This window comes from Thermobia domestica, chromosome 5, assembly GCF_964235325.1.
Source record: "Thermobia domestica chromosome 5, izTheDome1.hap1.1, whole genome shotgun sequence".
NCBI classification, from domain to species: Eukaryota; Metazoa; Arthropoda; class Insecta; order Zygentoma; family Lepismatidae; genus Thermobia; species Thermobia domestica.
The window spans coordinates 217439992-217458297 of record NC_137458.1 but is presented as its reverse complement, the minus strand read 5'-3'; the positions used below and the strand labels follow the sequence as shown (position 1 = coordinate 217458297).

At 34.9% G+C, this 18306-nt stretch overlaps 1 protein-coding gene and 1 long non-coding RNA gene across 3 annotated transcripts in view; one reads left to right on the top strand and one right to left on the bottom strand.

The window, feature by feature from the left end:
- LOC145686407 (uncharacterized) overlaps positions 1-8169 on the top strand; it is a 501835-nt gene extending 493666 nt beyond the window's left edge. For both annotated transcript variants that reach the window (XR_014131606.1, XR_014131604.1), the window contains one exon: positions 7970-8169. This is a non-coding gene — a long non-coding RNA (uncharacterized LOC145686407). The remainder of the gene's footprint in view (positions 1-7969) is intronic.
- Positions 1-18306, bottom strand: part of BicC (protein bicaudal C) — a 444159-nt gene that overhangs the window by 365776 nt on the left and 60077 nt on the right. The window lies entirely within an intron of this gene.

Sequence of the window (18306 nt, the reverse complement as noted above, 5' to 3'; positions counted from 1 at the left end):
GTTGTCGAAACTTTCGCTTCTAAAAAGGGGGGAAAAAAGAGTAAATTTTCATAATATTTTAATTTCTAATTTATATTCATAAAATGCCCAAAGTGAGGAAGCGGTTGAGCTTCCTGAAATGAATATTTGAACATAGCACTTTGGTTCAGGAATACTTCAATTTCACTTATAGAGTGAAATACGTATCCACAAAGGAGCAAAGGTGGTGTTCAAATATGCCATAACATGTTTTCAATAAAACCTGTTCTTTCTGTGCGAAGAATGAGCATTTCAGTTAATATATCAATTGTGAAATATATGGACCAACATTCAGAAAGTGGTGTAAACATACGGGGAGGGGGGAGAAGAAGAGATTGAGTTATCATAAACTTATAGCAATTTATAATATGGATTATTTGGTAAACTAGTTTCGAATGTATATTGAGGCTGAACTTTCGGAAAATAATATTCAAATGAACTTACCAATGACATGTATAAAGCGCCAAATTTTAAGGCCTATACGAACTAGCGTAAAGTAAATTAATTTAATTCTCAACATTCTCTAGTACGATTTTTTAATATCTTACTGTACCTAGAATTCCCTTACAGTTTGTGCAGATTCTGTACAATTCTCAATTTGTTTCGGTATCACTCATTGCTAGAGTCTAGAGCTAGAGTAAATGGCTAGAGCTAGAGTAAATGGCTTTAAAAATTGCTTTCGCAGCTTGTAATTTTTTTTTAAGAACAAACTTTTCGATCTTTGCCGCGATGTTCAGTTTCTCTCTTTATTCAGATGGGCAGACATATTAGAAGTTATGCTGTACGAGCGATTTCTTCAGTCTATCTTGCTTTGTTTTAAGAAAAACAAACTGCAAGAAGTATGTATGGTACGTGATCTATACAACTTACCTGATTTTGAATTTAGTAGGACGGAACTATTCCTTGATCTGCTTAGTACACATGTAAATATTTTTTTTCTGTGCAGATCTTTAGGACTGGACTCAGTTAAACTTTAGGGGGGGGGGAATCACTTATTGCTATTTGAAACAAGAATTAAGCTACTATATATGAAACGAACCTTTTAAATGGTTATTTGTGGTTAAGTAAATGCAGAGTCTATATTTGTACAATATGCTGAAAAATCAATGAACGGGATGAGAATTTCAAAATTCGTTGAAAGAATTTGAGATTCCGTATCTTGCGCAACAAAAAGCCTCTCTATATCAAATTTCGTGCCTGTACTTGTAGCCAGGGACGTATGCAGGGGGTGGGTCCTGGGGGTCCGGACTCCCCGAAATCTCGACTTCTGGATAAATTTGGCCTAATTTTAAGAAAACACCCTCATATTGAGTTTGAACCCCCCGAAATAAATTCCTGCGTACGCTACTGTTTGTAGTGGTTGAAAAGAAGTACGCAATAACATTCTCATTCTCTCTCTCTCTCTCTCTCTCTCTCTCTCTCTCTCTCTCTCTCTCTCTCTCTCTCTCTCTCTGGTAACTTTAGTAAAATGAGATCATGGAAACCGAACCCAATTGATGACTTACCATTCCGAAAATTACCGCTATCCAAGAAAGTTTATCCAGTAATAGTACAGTTAATAGTGTGCAATATGTTCATCCCTGCTTCTTTGTAGGAGGATAAATGACTCAAGTATATTGCTCCCAATTGATCTGTCATGACTCGCAAGAAAATAATAATGCTAAAGTGGTCGCGATATACGAAGAATCAAGTCTCATTTTGCGTCCTACTGCGCTAACTACGTATATTCAATTTATCGAAGTCAGTAATACATGTATGAATTAAGAACATTTTGTGCGCAATGATTTAAAAGTTTCGTCTGGCTGCTTGATTTTTTTCAATGCCCTTACAGGTTGCTTTTTAAATAAATAATTCCTTAGTGAGCACCTAGAAGTTGAGAAGCAGTACTATGTCAAATTTGATCTCATTGGGTCAAGGATTTTAAGATAGTTTTGAAATCAATGCATTTAGCTACCGTATGTAATAATATAGTTCGCAGAATCAAAGAATATTTCAGTCTCAATGTAAAATTTGCAGTATTCAAAAGGAAGTTATTAAAACCATCATGTGCTGGCGACAATAATTCAACAAGGAACAGTAAAAGCGCATCTAGCTATCCGAATAGATTCATTACCAATGGAAGTAAACTTGATAATGCAAGCTTAAATATGTATCGAGAAAGTATAGGTAGATAACATGCCTTGTCTTGGAATATGAACTGTACTCTGATTTGTTGATAGATAGATAGATTTCGACTGCGGAATCTGTTTTATCACCACTACAAAGCGGGTCTCCAATATGGTTAAATCGAGTAACTGCTATTGGTGAACCTGACTGATCTGACTCCCTATGATTCTTGTGTGCTTCGAATCCCACCATAGATTCGAATCTTAAATAACCTTAGTGTTGATGAAAAAGAGCTTTAATTCTGAATAAAATATAAAAAGATTTCTCATGATTTTGGAAGAACCAAATTATTACTTATGCAAAAAGAAAAAAATACAAATGTCAGGGCACCCTAGTACAGCAAGATAGGATAAGATACTTATGGGCCTTACAAGATGATATGTAATTGAAATTAAGTTTGGAACTTTCTGGAACACATGTTCTGATTCTCAGATGAAAAGGATAGCCACCAACAAAAGATCAATATTAACCTTTATGTTTACAAGCAGTAACGCAAGACACGCAATGCCTTTCTTATCTGATGACCGTACATACGAATTTAAAATGACAAACGTATCACTGTTCTAATTCCAGAAGGACACATTTGCCATACTTTTATAGATTTGCATCCCTTATACGAGGAGACTGATTTTTACTCACGATTTTTGTCAAAGCAATCTTAGAACTTCTCAAATTTAATTAGAAAATATTGTTCTTACTCCCTTCTATATTTAGAGCCTTGTAACAAGAAAACTTTTGATCACCATTCTGTACAGGAAGACAGTTTTCGTGAATCACAGAAATGGGTTATAACGATAAAAGAACGGTTTCTGTACATTCCTTCCTTAATGAAGTCGACATCGGCAGATTATTTACAACAACAAATTTTCGAGAACTGCTGGTGTAACTCTTGATAAAATTTACTTCATTGTCATTAATTACCATCTGTTGCAATAGACATTGTCAAATACACATATATATTTACACATTTTTATTAGGTAAGTTTTGTCAATATACTAGTCTTCGGCTAACTGGAAACTTCGCCCTCAGATACCCTCCTTATTTGATCTGACTACGGCCTCCATTTCTCACATCCCTGATATATCTCTGAATGGAATTAAGATACGTCCATCTACTATTACAACTGCAACTCAACACCCTTTTCTCTTCTCGCCTTTTTTCCTCTCTTCTAAGGGAACATAAAAATACACAAACATGTCTTCAATTATTTTAAATGAAAAATATAAATACCGATTTTCATGTCTAATTTTAACGAATTTTGATATATTCCCATCTAATAACAATCGTAACCCACCCTTTTTATTTCCTTCTAGGCAAATATCCAAAAAAATGGTGAAACACGTGTCTAATTATTGTAAATGAGATGTCAAAATACAAAATTTCATGTTTCTAACCCTAGAGATATGGACACTACAATAATTACCATCCCCCTATCTCCATCTTCCTTGTAGTATTCCCGGAAATCATTCCTTAGTGGGATATTACATTTTACAGTGGGACCCAAACCCAATGTTCTGTCAAAATTTCATGTTTTCAGCTTAAGCAATATATCCTGGCTGTTGAGAGGCCAGTCAGTCCGTCCGTCAGTACTTCTTTTATGTAGAGAGGTTAATATTGTGCATCATTCCGGACTAACCTTGCAACGAACTGCATAAATTACTATTAAATTCAGAAATACTTAAAAGCTTTCATTAGAATTCACTCAACTTGCTATCAATTCTGAAAAATATTTTTGTATTTGATTTGTCAAAACTATTTGCTCAACAATTTAATTAATTTGATCAATTTAGAAAATATTCTTGTACCATCCACTGCATTCCTTTGGATTACACATCGACTTGAACATTAAGTACCCGTTAACTTTGAAAACTGGTATTTCTAGACAAACACAAGTGTTTTAAATGCATTTTTTAAAAGCATAATTTAGTTTTCGTGTCAAGAATTTAAGTAACGTTATAAATATTTTTCCTGCAAAAGATTTTTCGGCGAATTCGGCGAAGTTAAAAAAAAAATCCTGAAGCGCTGTATTTTCCTCCTCACTCGTCTTGTGCCCTCTAGTCTACCATAGGAACACAGCGAAGAAAAGATTTGACTCGTATATTGATCCATGTTAAGAAAACTATCTATCCCAAGTATTCTTCTCACTCGCAGGTAACTTATCTGTCCACTGACTATTAACCTAAGTATTTGTGAACTTGCACTAACACTTTAGGTATAGTAAGACTATTCATGGCTTTGGATTGATTATTTTAACAAAAGAGATACTGACCAAAGCTTAAAACCCACTTTATTTTAAATTATAATTTGCAACTGTTTCGGATATCTAGAATATCCTCCTTCTGACACTATTGAAAATAAATGAAAATACAGACATATATATAAATATTGTTATGGCAAAGTTTAAATTATTTTCATTTATTTTCGATAGTGTCTGAAGAAGGATATGCTAGATATCCGAAACAGTTACAAATTATAATTTAAAATAAAGTGGGTTTTAAGCTTTGGTCAGTGTCACTTTAGGTATAGTTCTAACCAATGTTCGAAAAATTTTCTTCTGACCTAGGCGCCTGTTCTACAAATTAAGCGTCACAATGAAATATATCTAATTTGATACATTGGACTACATGTTTTGGCCGTAAATTAAAAGGTTCTAAACTCATTTCGGTGGATATGGGGATCTGGCACGGGGGAGCTTTCGGCCGCGGTTTATGGCCATTGTTATAACCTTAATTATCCAACTCAAAGAACTTTTTTGTTAATGCAACGACGAAATGTTCTATTCCAACTAAAAGCTCATATATACTCTGGTGCAGATATAATAGCACATGCAACACCTACAGTGGTATTGCAGAACTGAAGAAACTACTATTATATAAAGTTATTAAATTACTAAGTAGTATATCCAATCATAATAGGGTGAAGACAAATTCAGTGTATGTACACAACAAACAAAACAACTATATTTTTCTTCTGTTCCTTCGATATTGAATGAGCTTCGAAATACAAAATGGCTTTTTCATGTTATGTCTATATAGATTTTTTATTTTGAAAAAATAATTCAGATGAGACGAGCAATTTCTCGTCTCGTACGCAACGCTGCAAGTATGTACGTGGAGAACTGAGGTAGTGCATTTGTTTTTGTTTCGTAAATGAAATTCAAGATTCATGAGTAGTATACAACTGTAATTTCAGTCTTCCAGTATGTTAATTTTATTTAATCGATGTTCAAGAATATGAGTGTAGAAATTCTGGATGTTTTCAATAACGTTGAGCAGTATTTTCTGAAACATCTTTGAAAATAATTACTGAATGGACATAAAACTAATAATGAACCTATTAATAAACACAAAAATCAATAATGAAAGTGTTTTCCTGTCCTGTTTTCTAATATTTAAGTAAAAATTCGCGTCTTATACATACCTACAACCGCAGCTTTTACAGACCACCATCGGAAACTGGACCATAGTCATTTTCGTAGAAGAGTTGCGTAATACCATCCGTAATGAAACAAGACGTTTCAATGAGGATGTGAGTTAACTATGAACAATTGACCCCCCTGAATATGGTCACATGTATTTTGTTTCAGCAGTATCGTATTAATAGTGATTTTTATGTTATTGATTATGTTTTAGAAAACAATGATAGCTGTCATAATAATAGGTAGTACAAAACAATACCACGTCAGACTTTTTTTTCACAGTTTTCGAAGAAGTAAAAACAATAAATTTCGTAACAAAACATTTTCAAGAACTTCTGGGAAACAGGTGAAAGGCATTCCGTTCTGGAATTTAAAAAGTCCAATGATCAACACTTTGGGTATTCGAATTGGGAATCGACTCGAGAATGATTTCGGAGAAAAGAGTTATGATTAATCAGAAGACCGTCAGGGTCTATCACTAACGCCTCTTCCAAACTTCACTTTTACCCGTACGTAAATTGAACTACTATTTTACCAGCTATGCGAAACAGACTTAATTCAATAGATTTGTTTCCTGGAATAAGCTAAGTCTACATATATCACTATCTCCGTTGTATTACAGGGGACAATAGCAAAGAGCATGAAGTCCCTCGTTCTATCTCCAGCTAAGTTTGTGGTAGAAAACAGTGTTCATGGGTTCTCGGAGTACTCCCGTTTCCTCCTACTTTCTCATGCCATCAATTATTCCATCATCCGATGCTATGAAACTGTGTGGTCCCTGAACCATCTCTAGGCTTACAGCTTGAAGTGATCCCCGCCCAAGTTGGACAATATCGTGTCCTTGGGTTTTCTCGAAGTAATCCCGTTTTTCCCACATTCTCATTCCACCATATATTTCATGATCATTCACTTAGTTTCATCGTCGTCTCCCTTAGCCTAAAGGGAATAATTGCGGAACGTGAAACGGAAATATTTAGCTTTCTTTTGTATTTTAAATTATGCGATCTTTTGCCTTCTGAAATTATACTATCAGCTAACCGTGATATTTCTACTGAATTTGTGCTTTTTTGTTTTGCGCTCTTATGCAATACGTGGGTTATGAAAGCCAGTACCTACCATTAACGTGGGTTCTGAGCTTGTATCCAGTGCAGTTGGCAGGTGAAGAGACCACCATGCATGATCAATTCTCAAAGACAGGCTATTCCCACTTAGTTATCTCGCCTCCAATATAGCTAGGTTAGAGGAAATGCCACACACGCAACTGCAGTATTATATTCAAAGATAATATTTTAAACATTATGAAGAAGGAACATAATTACAAGAATTCTTTTCGTACTTTCTTTCCTGTTCCTTACACTATTATGTAGTTTAATATAAGCCTATAAATTACCAGAATGCTACTTCCTTTAACAAGTATTGTAGTTGCGAAATAGTATTAATTCAAGATGTGTATGAGAAGTAAGATATTAAATATTTCATACTGCGTAAGAGAAATTATGAAAACTTTGAACCGTGGAAATTACTAATTTTTATGTAAAGCAGTGACAGGCCTACCCAGTTTATAATGTATTGCACGTTACGACAAAAGAACTATACTTGGGACCAGAGTAAAAGCGGATCTGAAAAGGTAGGGGGACGCATGACGTTCATTTTCGTCATTTTCGGAATCTTTGTTCTATTTGCGTATCCTCTTTCTTGTTTAACATGCCTAGGCCATACGGCCGGGACAACGAACATTTGATAGTACGTATTGCATATTCACTACTGTATACCTTTCTTTTATTTATTTGCCGACCAGATGAGTGACAATCTAGGCGACGAGTCACCATTGGCCATTACTAATCCAAAGGATTTTATATTTGTCAAGAAAATACAGCACATTAAAGTACGGAAGGTATAACGTCGTTGGCTTCCCGCGAAAAATTGTAGTGACGTTTATGGGAAGTGGCTAACTTGGTTACTTGTGGTTCGCTGAGCGCGGTGAGTGGTGATTGTCTATCCTCTTACCACACTCCCAGTGACGAGCAGGTCCAAGCGCGGGAATCCTACGACATTATACCTTCTGGACTTTAATTACTGTAAATGAACAAAATAATTATGAAAACATACCGTGTGGCACATGGACGCCCGAAGGAAATTTTCTAGGGGGGGGGGGATGAAATTCCTGGTTGCTATATTACGTTTGGTATTTTTTTTTTATTTATATTCAGAGAATCTTAAGAAATTTAATACATTTTCGTGAGCCAGGGGAGGCTCGGGCCCCGCCCTGCCCTCTTCGGGCGCCCATGGTGTGGCACTTGTGTGCATACTGTTAACGGACAACATATTTTATATATAAGAAGTTTATTCTTTTTATGTATATTTCAGATCAGTATTAGATGTCACTATCACAGGACGATTAGAACATTCTTGTGTTGGGCGGCTCAGAGGAACAACTTGAAGGCGAAACCACAGTGACACTGTTGATGTTACAAATGATAGGTAAATCGTAGAATAACTATGTGGATAATAAGGCAAATAAGCAACAATGTAATGGCTCAGAGCGGTGGACATGTAAGAGATTATGAATTGTGGTAAGATTTTTCTACAGAATGTACGTAACTGTTACGTGTGTCCCTGTTCTACCAGAATAAAAACTATCAACCAATCAAATTGACCACGACAAAAAACATCGCCATAAAAGTTACTTTTTATCTATTTCCTCGAAAACTACGCATAAGCCTTTGGAATGAAGCAAGTCACGCTGCTCGATGTCATCTATTGATTGATGGATGTTATATCATGTGTTCCATCAATACTAGAGTTAAGTTCAAGCTCTATCTCTTTAACCATGATGCATATTGAAGTCTTGCTAGTGTCAATGAAAAGTACCCGTTTTATGTTAATGTGTGGCATAATTGTCGTGAAACATCAATTCTTTCGGTTTACAGTAATAGTTTTTTTTCCTCGAAAACTACATGAGAGAATTTGGGATTTAGATTTCTGGGCTTTCGCCATCTTTGGCCATTTATAGCCCGTCATGTATAAGGGATGACGTCCCTTGGTGAGCATACTATGCGGGGAAAGGGAAGGAAGGGAGCGACCTGGGGCCTGTATGTTAGGTGCCACCCCTAAATTTGCCCGGTGTGAATGAGGAAAACATTGAGATGGCTGGCCTGAAAAAGTTCTTTTACACTTTTTCAACCGAGTGCCCCCGCCGGGAATCGAACTCGAGACACATGAGGATTTACAGTCACCCGTATAATTTTGATCTTATTTAATGACATATATTGATTCGTATTTATCTCATCTTTATACTTTTTTTTTCGTTAAACGCTAATAAGGGTCTTTCGGCGACGATTATTACTGTGTATACGAAAGCAAGAATGTTTCTCCAGCAATTTTCAACACAGCGAACCTGACAAATTAAGTCTAAATAAGTTAACAAAATGTAAGAAAAATAACCTCCAACATCCACTGATAGATATCTAACTTTAACCTAAGAATCAACCTTGACGTTTCTACGACAAAAACCTATGTCACAAATGCAAAATGTGCTCGCAAGCACTATCATTCAATATTATGAATGCAAATGCACACGCCACATTTCGTGCATGATGTTTACGTTCAAATAGTGGGACGATTACGTAGTTGCAAACCACCTCTAAGAACTCCCACACTGTTCTATGTGTCGCTCTTTTATTTTAACAGTCTATAGTGTGCAATATCATTTATGCCAACCCCCCAAAAATTATATTGGTAGAGGCTGTAATTAGATTTTTATCGTGACTCTGCATAGAGTAGTTGCTAACGCTTTCGCTTTTGGTGTAAGCGGTCCCGGACTATTCCCGGTGAAAACACTCGGTCGAAGAACTTTTTTAGTGAGATTTTTCCTCATTCACACCAGGCAAATGCCGATTGTAACAAACTTATTCATATTAGCTATGCTTCTTACATAAACTAGAAATACAACACGGAACAAAGTAACGTTTATTTTAAAATAATAACTTTGTTAACCTTTCGCCAACTACCTGAACAGTGTTTGACAACCCCAATATGTTCAATTAGTTGGCGAAACTATAACAGTTATTTTAAAATAAACGCTGTTCCGCGTTATATTTCTAGTTCAAGTATAACAGTCTCTTCAGCAGTTTTCTTTTCCTATTCATAGGCTTGCCATACGTCCCGGTTTTAAGGGGTCGTTTTAGCGTCCCGGCCGGTTTTGTGCTTAGTTCCAGTCAGACGGAGAAATTTAGTTTCTAGTCGCAAAGTTATTTAACAGCTTCTAGCTCTTTTTCCACAGAGAACTTTAATGGACAAGTCAAGAATGAAAGGACTAATTTTCTGCTAAATGAATTTTGCAATGACTTGCAGTGAATTCTTTGATAAAGAACAATAAGTGCTTTTTGAGAGAGGTTCATTCAAGTCGAAAGTATAAGCCTGAATAACGTGTGAAAGATCTTCCTTTCCTTCTAGTTTTGCGGATGTTAAGCCAGTTAGTTGTGAAATTTTGCCATTTTTTTTTTTTTAATCTGCATATGTAAATATTGCAGCAGAAACAAGTCTGGAGAGAAATTTAAGTGCTTGAGAAATTAGAACTCTAAATTTGAGACTAAATATCTCAGACTGATTTCTGCATTATTATTATTATTATTATTATTATTATTATTATTATTATTATTATTATTATTATTATTATTATTATTATTATTATTTGGTACGTACTATAAATGAAAATACTGTCTTTGTGCATACTAATATTTATGCAGTATAAATTTGTTTGAATTCTGAGTGATGTGTTGGAATAAATCCTATAATATTGAAAAACGTCCATTATGAATTTTCATTGTGCGTATGTCTTTTTAAGTTGAGATTTTCTCACGAGAATTTTTGATAAAATATTGGCATTAATATGATAAAATATTGGCACTAATTATGTCCCGGTTTGGAGTTTCAGAAATCTGGTAAGTCTACCTATTTACACCAGGCAAATGCCGGGAGTAAGTTTTTTTCAGAGAGGTTTTCTCTTACCTTACATCAGGCAAATGCCAAGATGGTACCTAACAGGTCCTTTCTTCGTTGCCCGCTTCCTCAAGTAGCGAGTTCGCCAACCCTCTAAGTACATATAAATATATTTCTCCTTTTCCTTTCTTTCTCTCAATTAATATAACTTAATAATAGACGGAATAATTTAAGAAACAAGTCTTTAATTAACTATACAATTCTAAACTGATAGTCGACAATCTAAATAGTCTAGTTTACAAGACTTTAGAAACAATCCAGACATTCACAGCCCGACGAATCATGACAAACTGAGTACGTAGATTCCTCGACTGAACATTTAGTTTCTCAGAAGCAAAAGGAAACTAAATTATAATACTTTTCTCCTTTTTAGTGCACTATTTTAATCGCGACATTGTTGTTTCCCTTTTTGTGTAATGAATAAGAATATTGTTTCTGGATTTTTTTTTCTTTTTTGCTTTAAACTTCAGTCAATATCCTGCAGTCTATAATCATTATTTCCTTCTTAACTAGAAAATACATAGTTACATGTTTTATTTTGTAAGGACATTCTACAAGACTCAACAGCTCATTCATTTGTTTTCCAAAAAGGATATAAAAAGATGAATGCTCGAGCTTCTTGATATGGTCTCAATAAAATGTTCGCTCTACTGCAATCAACCACTTTCCTGAGTGTTTGCTGTATCAGCAGCAGACACCTCGATAATCTTAAGTAATTTCACAAATGAAATGATTAGCCACAGTGAAAATTGTTTTTTAAAAAAAGTATCAAGTATATTTAATAACTTACTATTTGACAGTGAGCAAATGTTATTTTTTAGACAACTCTATGTATACCATGGACGGAGCTGGAATTGTGTGCTGGGGGGCAGTGGGGGCCAGATCTTTAGGTCGGTCTCTGGGGTCTTGGTATTTGGCCATCTTATAGATGACACTTTTTTGTCAAAAAGTTGGGGGGCAATGCGCCCCGTGACCCCCATAACTCCGCCCATGGTGTAGACTGTTGAAAAACTTGAATTTGCATTTTAAAAAAAAGCGCTGTAAAGTTATTGATATACCGGAAACATTGACCACGAAAATTTTCTTTCGTATCTCGTCTCAAAAATGTGACAAGTATATTTTTAGAATTTGAGGCGAGACATAATTCTAATTTTGTTTTCGAGTCGAGAAATTTCTTGAGTTTCGTTGGTGACACTAGTTCAGTCATGTCTTAGATATCTCGAACACTGCTTTACTGTTACATGATTCATAGTACAAAAATTTTGAACTGACAAAGTGGTTGTAGGAACATAATGCAGAGCATTTATTAACGTTTAAAGATACGCAAGATCACTACACAATATACTCCAATGACGAATATGGTTTACATGTAATATCACGTCCATCGTCAACGACTTCCCACGCGGAAGGCTTCTTTCTGATAACTTCCAGATGAAGTAAAAGATTACGTCCAATTTCGGGGCACGGTGACTCAGTGACAGAGCATTTATCTCTGGTGCGTGGGGATCCTAGTTTGATCCCAGCTCGCGCCAAGTGGACTTTGTGGACAACAGACACGGTGTTGGTGGATTTCTCGGGGTTCTCCCATTTCCTCTGCCTTTATTCATTCCCCCATTGCATTCATTTCTCATCATCACAGTTTCCTTTAATGGTGGGACATAAAACTGAAAGATTTCATTCACATTCAATTTTGTACAGGAGGATTTCATAAAACAAAACGGGGAAAAAAGCTAGCCGAGAATATAGTGATAAAATTCTTCAAGAATCGAGATTAACTGTGTGCTTTGTGCAAACAACCGTGGGCCATGTTCTACAATATATGAACATTATATTTATGACTTATTTTCAATTTTTACACATCGCTGAACATTTATCTTCTTTATTTCGACTTAAAATTTACGACTTGCTTTCTGAATTGTGTTTATTTGCCTACTTATTTTCGGTGTCTATTAAATATCGGATCTCTAGTTACCAATAATAAATATTCTGTAAAGTATGAGGAATTTAAGGTGCAAACACTGAAATATGGTTTCAGATTAGATTTCTGGTCAGAATATCAACATTTTGGTTATGTTAATATCGTGAGGCAATTAGGAAGCTGCTTAAATAAATAAATAATAATAAAAAAAGATCCAACTTAAAAGTTATGTGACCGGCCATATCCTTAACAAGTTGTAAAGCCTTAGATCCTTGTTCTTGCATTTTGAAAGTATTGTTTACCTTGCAATAAAAGCAAGTAATTTTAACGATTTCTGAAATTAAGGGCAAAATTTAACAGGACCAGTGGACTTCTTTATTATGTGTACTTGGACATCACTATAAAACCAATGCAGTGTCCTTTCATGTGTACTTACAAAATATACAGATAAGACAAACACTAACACGAAGACAATTACCACTTACCACAATATCCATTACAACTATGAATTAGGATCACTACTAATCAATGTTTAATTATTTCTTAATGGTTGAACATAATGCAATGTTTTCTGTTAAATAATAATTGTGAATACGATACAAATAATTCTATTTCAACTCAACCTCGTATAGCTGTTTTACTGAATTATTCACATGGATGGCAATATTGATCTTTATTATTGACTAAAACACAATGTAATGAGCATGATACATACGAAAGTATGTTAGTGATTACATGTGAATTTCTGTGTATCTTAAATGATCAGCGTCTAGTATGAACACTGACCTAAAACTTGGCATTGCTCCAAACCTACTTTTCACTGCGTTCACGTAACCAATCCTTACTTCTGGGGAGGTGCAGGACCATGAAGAATACAGGTCTAAAAAGTTTTCGTTTCTCCCTTAATATACACTGGCTGCATTGTACGTAACTGTATGAAGATGCATTTTTAAATGCATTTTTTATACGAACATTATTCAACAAGTGCTTAAAATAAGATTCGAACCACCGTAAGTTTAAATTGTAGTTCCAAGTCGTATATAGCATCAATACAGAAAAGAAACGCCAACGTCAGCTAAAAAACACGTTGGAGGCGAGGGAAGAATTGACGGACATGCTTATTGGGACTGTTATAGATATGAAGATAGAGATTAAATACAATATTTAGTGCCATAAAGAGACACGTACTTTAACAACCTGGCATTGGCATTCTTTTAAGTACAGAATTCCTTAATACAGAAGTATGTTTTGTATTTGAGTTTAATACTTTTTGTTTGTTTGTGTGGGGGGGTGGGGGGGTGTGAGAGAGAGAGAGAAAGAGAGAGAGAGAAACTTTATGAAATGTAATGCGTTTACTGTAGTGTAGTGAATTTGTGTATGTAAGGAACATAATTACCTCTCACTAACCTGCTGCTGTTGATGTAGATTTTTTCTTATGTACCTAGAAAAGGTTTGTCTTTTTAAATCGATGAAAGACTAGATAGACGCGAAGTCCATTAGATTAACTACTTTACCTAGTGTGACTTAGAATGAGGATAGATGGTAATGGCGACAGTTATTTTTCACAGGACAGGTCTGGTTTCGAGTTAGCGTTGCGAACTGATTTCTTTTTTTTTTTTTTTTTTTTTTTTGGTCTGAAAAGTTAAGGTGTTGGTCTGCTAGTCACGGACGACTATACTAGAAACCGAATAAAGGTAGGAAGTCTAGTTTACATACCATGGAAGAAAGAGTACTAAAACGTGAATAAGTACTACCTTTTGCGTTTTAAATCCAAAATTTTTACGTATACAGATAGTTTTTTTTTTTTTTTTTTTTTTTTAATAAGCATAACGTAACTAGGAAGTTTTTACAGTTCGTTACAATTTGTTGCAGACACAGGTTTATATGACATCGAAGTTATACAATGGAAACAAACATAATTTACGTATGGAAACTTTTTGAAATCGTCTGGACAATTTATAACACGGATTTAAAAAATAGACATAACACTCCACGTGCGTGAAATAAAGATTTCTATAAAATATTGACTTTCGTTTTTACTTTGTAATTCCACAGAGTTAAAAAAAAAAAAGTTTACATATTTGAACATCTATTCTATCCATCTATTAAAATGCTACAATAGCAACAAAAGCGCCTGAACTCCAACTTATAACCTTTGATTTCAAATATTTGATTTATTTGTACTTTAAATAAATTATTTAAATAGACCCTTCTCATATCAAGTTTCTTTTTAAATTATTGTTCAAAGCCTTTGTATTTTAAAAAGGCTTTTCCAAAATCAATGCAAATGAATTTTGCTGCCATCTTTGGAGTTCTTTTAAACAATATATTTGTGGACGTTTATATGTTTGTCGCCAATCCTTTCGACAATAAGATTCGTAAACTATAGGCTCTAGAAAGATGGCGTTTTCACTGATCGATTTCAAATTTTATGTAGGTTGTCCAGGTCTAATTGAACATTTAAAAAACATTGCCGTTATTTCTTCATTACATTTTTACGGGCACACTGGAAGTGTTGAAATTAAAAAAAAAAAAAAAAACTAAAGCATCATATCCTACACATTATATATTCCAACAACATAATTGTATACAGGGGTTGCATATGTATCAGGCATTTATTTCATGGCCAACTGATGATGAAAAAACGAAGGATAACCATTCCTCCACTCTTCCAGTAAGTTGAATCTTTATTATTATTATTATTATTATTATTATTATTATTATTATTGTGTGTGTGTATTTGCTTATTATATGCTGCAATCAAGAGGAAAGAAAACACTGATCATACATGAATTAAAAACTCCAACAGGAAGTAAGCTCAAATCTTGCAAACTGTGCGAGATATTGAAAAAGTAATCGAAAAAAATCTCCCCTTTATGGTATCTCTTGCCAATTTTTATCAAGACGTCTTTCACTTGTCTTTGTAAAGGGATGTGTAGAGATGTGAGGAATAACAGAGATTTATGCTCATATGTGAATGATGCGCTGTGTACAGAGCGCAGGTTCAGCTAGTCTATCTATTAAAATGATAGGTTTATATGTTCGCGGTGAGGAAAAGTTTGTATGTTTGTGGCCAATTTTTTCGACAATGAGATCTCTAAAACGGCATGTGCTAGAAACGTGTAGTTTTCGCTGGTCGATTCCAAATTTTGTGTAGATTTGGTGGTCCCCATTCAATTTTTTTTTCAAATATTATATATGCATGCTTTTGAAAGCTTGTGGACCCACAATGAGGCGTACTCGGATATGGAATTATAAGAAAAAATATTTGCATTTGGTATGATCTATCACTTAACCAAGTTTGCCACAAACTCATCCCAACATTCTATATAATTATTAAAATACAGCATTTATGCTTGTTTATAGCAATTAACTCCCTGTGAGTTTTCCTGTCCTTTACTTGTGTTCGTAAAGGGACTTGCACAGATATACTAAGTGGGAAGATTCACGCTCATATTAGAACTGTGCGCTGCAAATAGCGCAGGTTTAGCTAGTCTATATGTTAAAATACTAAATTTTATATATATATTTGTGGTCAAGAAAAGTTTATATGTTTGTGGCCAATCCTTTTGACAATGGTATCTCGAAAACCATAAGCACTACAAAGATGCAGTTTTCACTGATCAACTTCAAATTTTGTGTAGATTGTTCATTTTTAATTGAATATTTTTTAAAATATGGTCGTTACTTTTTTATTGCATTTTTAGGAGTACACCGGAAGTATTGAAATTTAAAAAGTAAAGCATTATATCTTACGAGTTATACATCCAAACACCATACATTTGTATACGGGGTTACTATCTCCGGCGTTTGTTTCATGGCCAAATGATAATGAAAAACGAAGGATAACCATTTCTTCAGAATAAGATAAATCTTTACTGTGAGTGGTGTTTTGCCCAATGAATACTATATATATCGCTGACGACATAATTTGTCCCTCTCGAGACAAAAAGGCATCTGGTTTTCTTAATTTTTCTAGGAGACAAGTTTAAACCTTTTGTCATTATTTATTCTATCATCGTCTTTTACAATTTATTTTTATTTCCTTTGGTTCAGATATATAACTTTGGAGATCATACTAAATTTTAACAGAACACTATAGAATAGATCACGATAAAATCTTTATTTAAACTACTTCTGGAAAAGTTGAAAAAAAAATTAGATACGCTCCTCTGTCTTCAGAGGGACGAACTAATTGTGTGTGTAATGCATTTGCTTATTACATACTGCACGCAAGAAGAAAACTCTGACCATACAAGAGTTAGACACTCCAATCCGAAGTAGGCTCAAATCTTACAAACTGTGGAGGTATTGAAAAAAATTTTTTTTAATCTCCCCTTTATGATACCCCTTGTCGATTTTTATCAAAACATCCTACACTTGTTTATAAAGGAACATGTACAGATGATGTGAGGGATGACAAGAAGATTCATGCTCATATGAGAATGATGCGCTGTGTAGAGAGGAAAATATTAGGTGAAGCTCGAGATGCAGCTACTCGCCTTGCTTACCTGTCTGCCATTTTCTTTCAAAGAAAGATTGTGAGTTCCCAAGTGATTATGTGGATAGCGTACACGGCTGTGACGCAGGAGATCGAAATTTGATTGCAGGTGGAAGATGTGGTTCATATCCCATGTTAAGCTGTGCGTCAATCTCTCATACAGGCTCGCTCCTGAAAAAGGGACGCAAAAATCCAATCCATCCTGTTCAAAGGAGGCCGCTCTTTCCAGTGGGAAATTTCAGCCATGCTGTCCTTTTGTACTCCTAAATGAATAGATCCAGTACGACTCATTTCTGCCAGTACTCCTAGCACCACTGGTTTTAAGAGTTTCAAACAAAATGTACTACATTACATATGGAATTTGTTTTGTGCCAACTCACAAATAATATAATGCAAGAGGGAACTGCGATTTTCCTATATATTTCCAATGCTCAAAGAAGGAAAATTGACTAGAGGAGGCCCAAAAGGAACAGCTATCTTGTAGTAAAAATTGTGTATTTTAGATATTACAAATTGAATTTCCGTTGAAGACTTTCCATTCACGTAAACACAGAGAAATAGATTCGATTTTCACGTGTTCTTCAATTCACATTTATCCACTCGAGACTGATTTAATCAGCTGTGAACACGTGAGGCACGAACTTCGCTGCAGCTTTATTTCACTCGTAACTTCTCATCCTCGAATTCTGCTGTGGGAACTTCAGAACGCACTAGCGAAATCAACAAATTTAATTGTTTTTGCACTGGTTTTCCAAGATCAGTTCACAAATTCAAGAAGTTTCCATTCTTCGGTTGGTTGAGGATTGCCCTGAACGGAGTTGGTCAGCAATTGACAATTTACTATTCCTGAAGCAGGAAAAACAAAAACTTGTTTTGGGTGTAGAGCAGCCTTTTTGCAAGCGTTACAACAGTTTTTCCTAATAGAAAATAGAATTTCACAGCCACATGTTCCAACATCTCAACCGTCAAAGAAGCCGGGGAACAGCGAGAAGCGTCTTAAAAACAGGTATGTAGCCACTTATTTCAACGTGACCTGTAGGCAATGGTCAAAGTGAGACGGTATGGTGGTATGCCATACCGCCTCTGGTTTTTTGATTATCAAGATATACCGTTACAAGAGAGTAGATGCTAAATACCTTTAATAAATCCATTTTTATACGCAGTAGTTGACGAATTGTTTTGCATGTAAAAAGATTTTATTTCTTATGTAGAAATATTTTCTAAGTTGACAACACCGACATTTTTGTTATCTTGTTCCTACTTTTGTTTTTAAAATGACGTGTC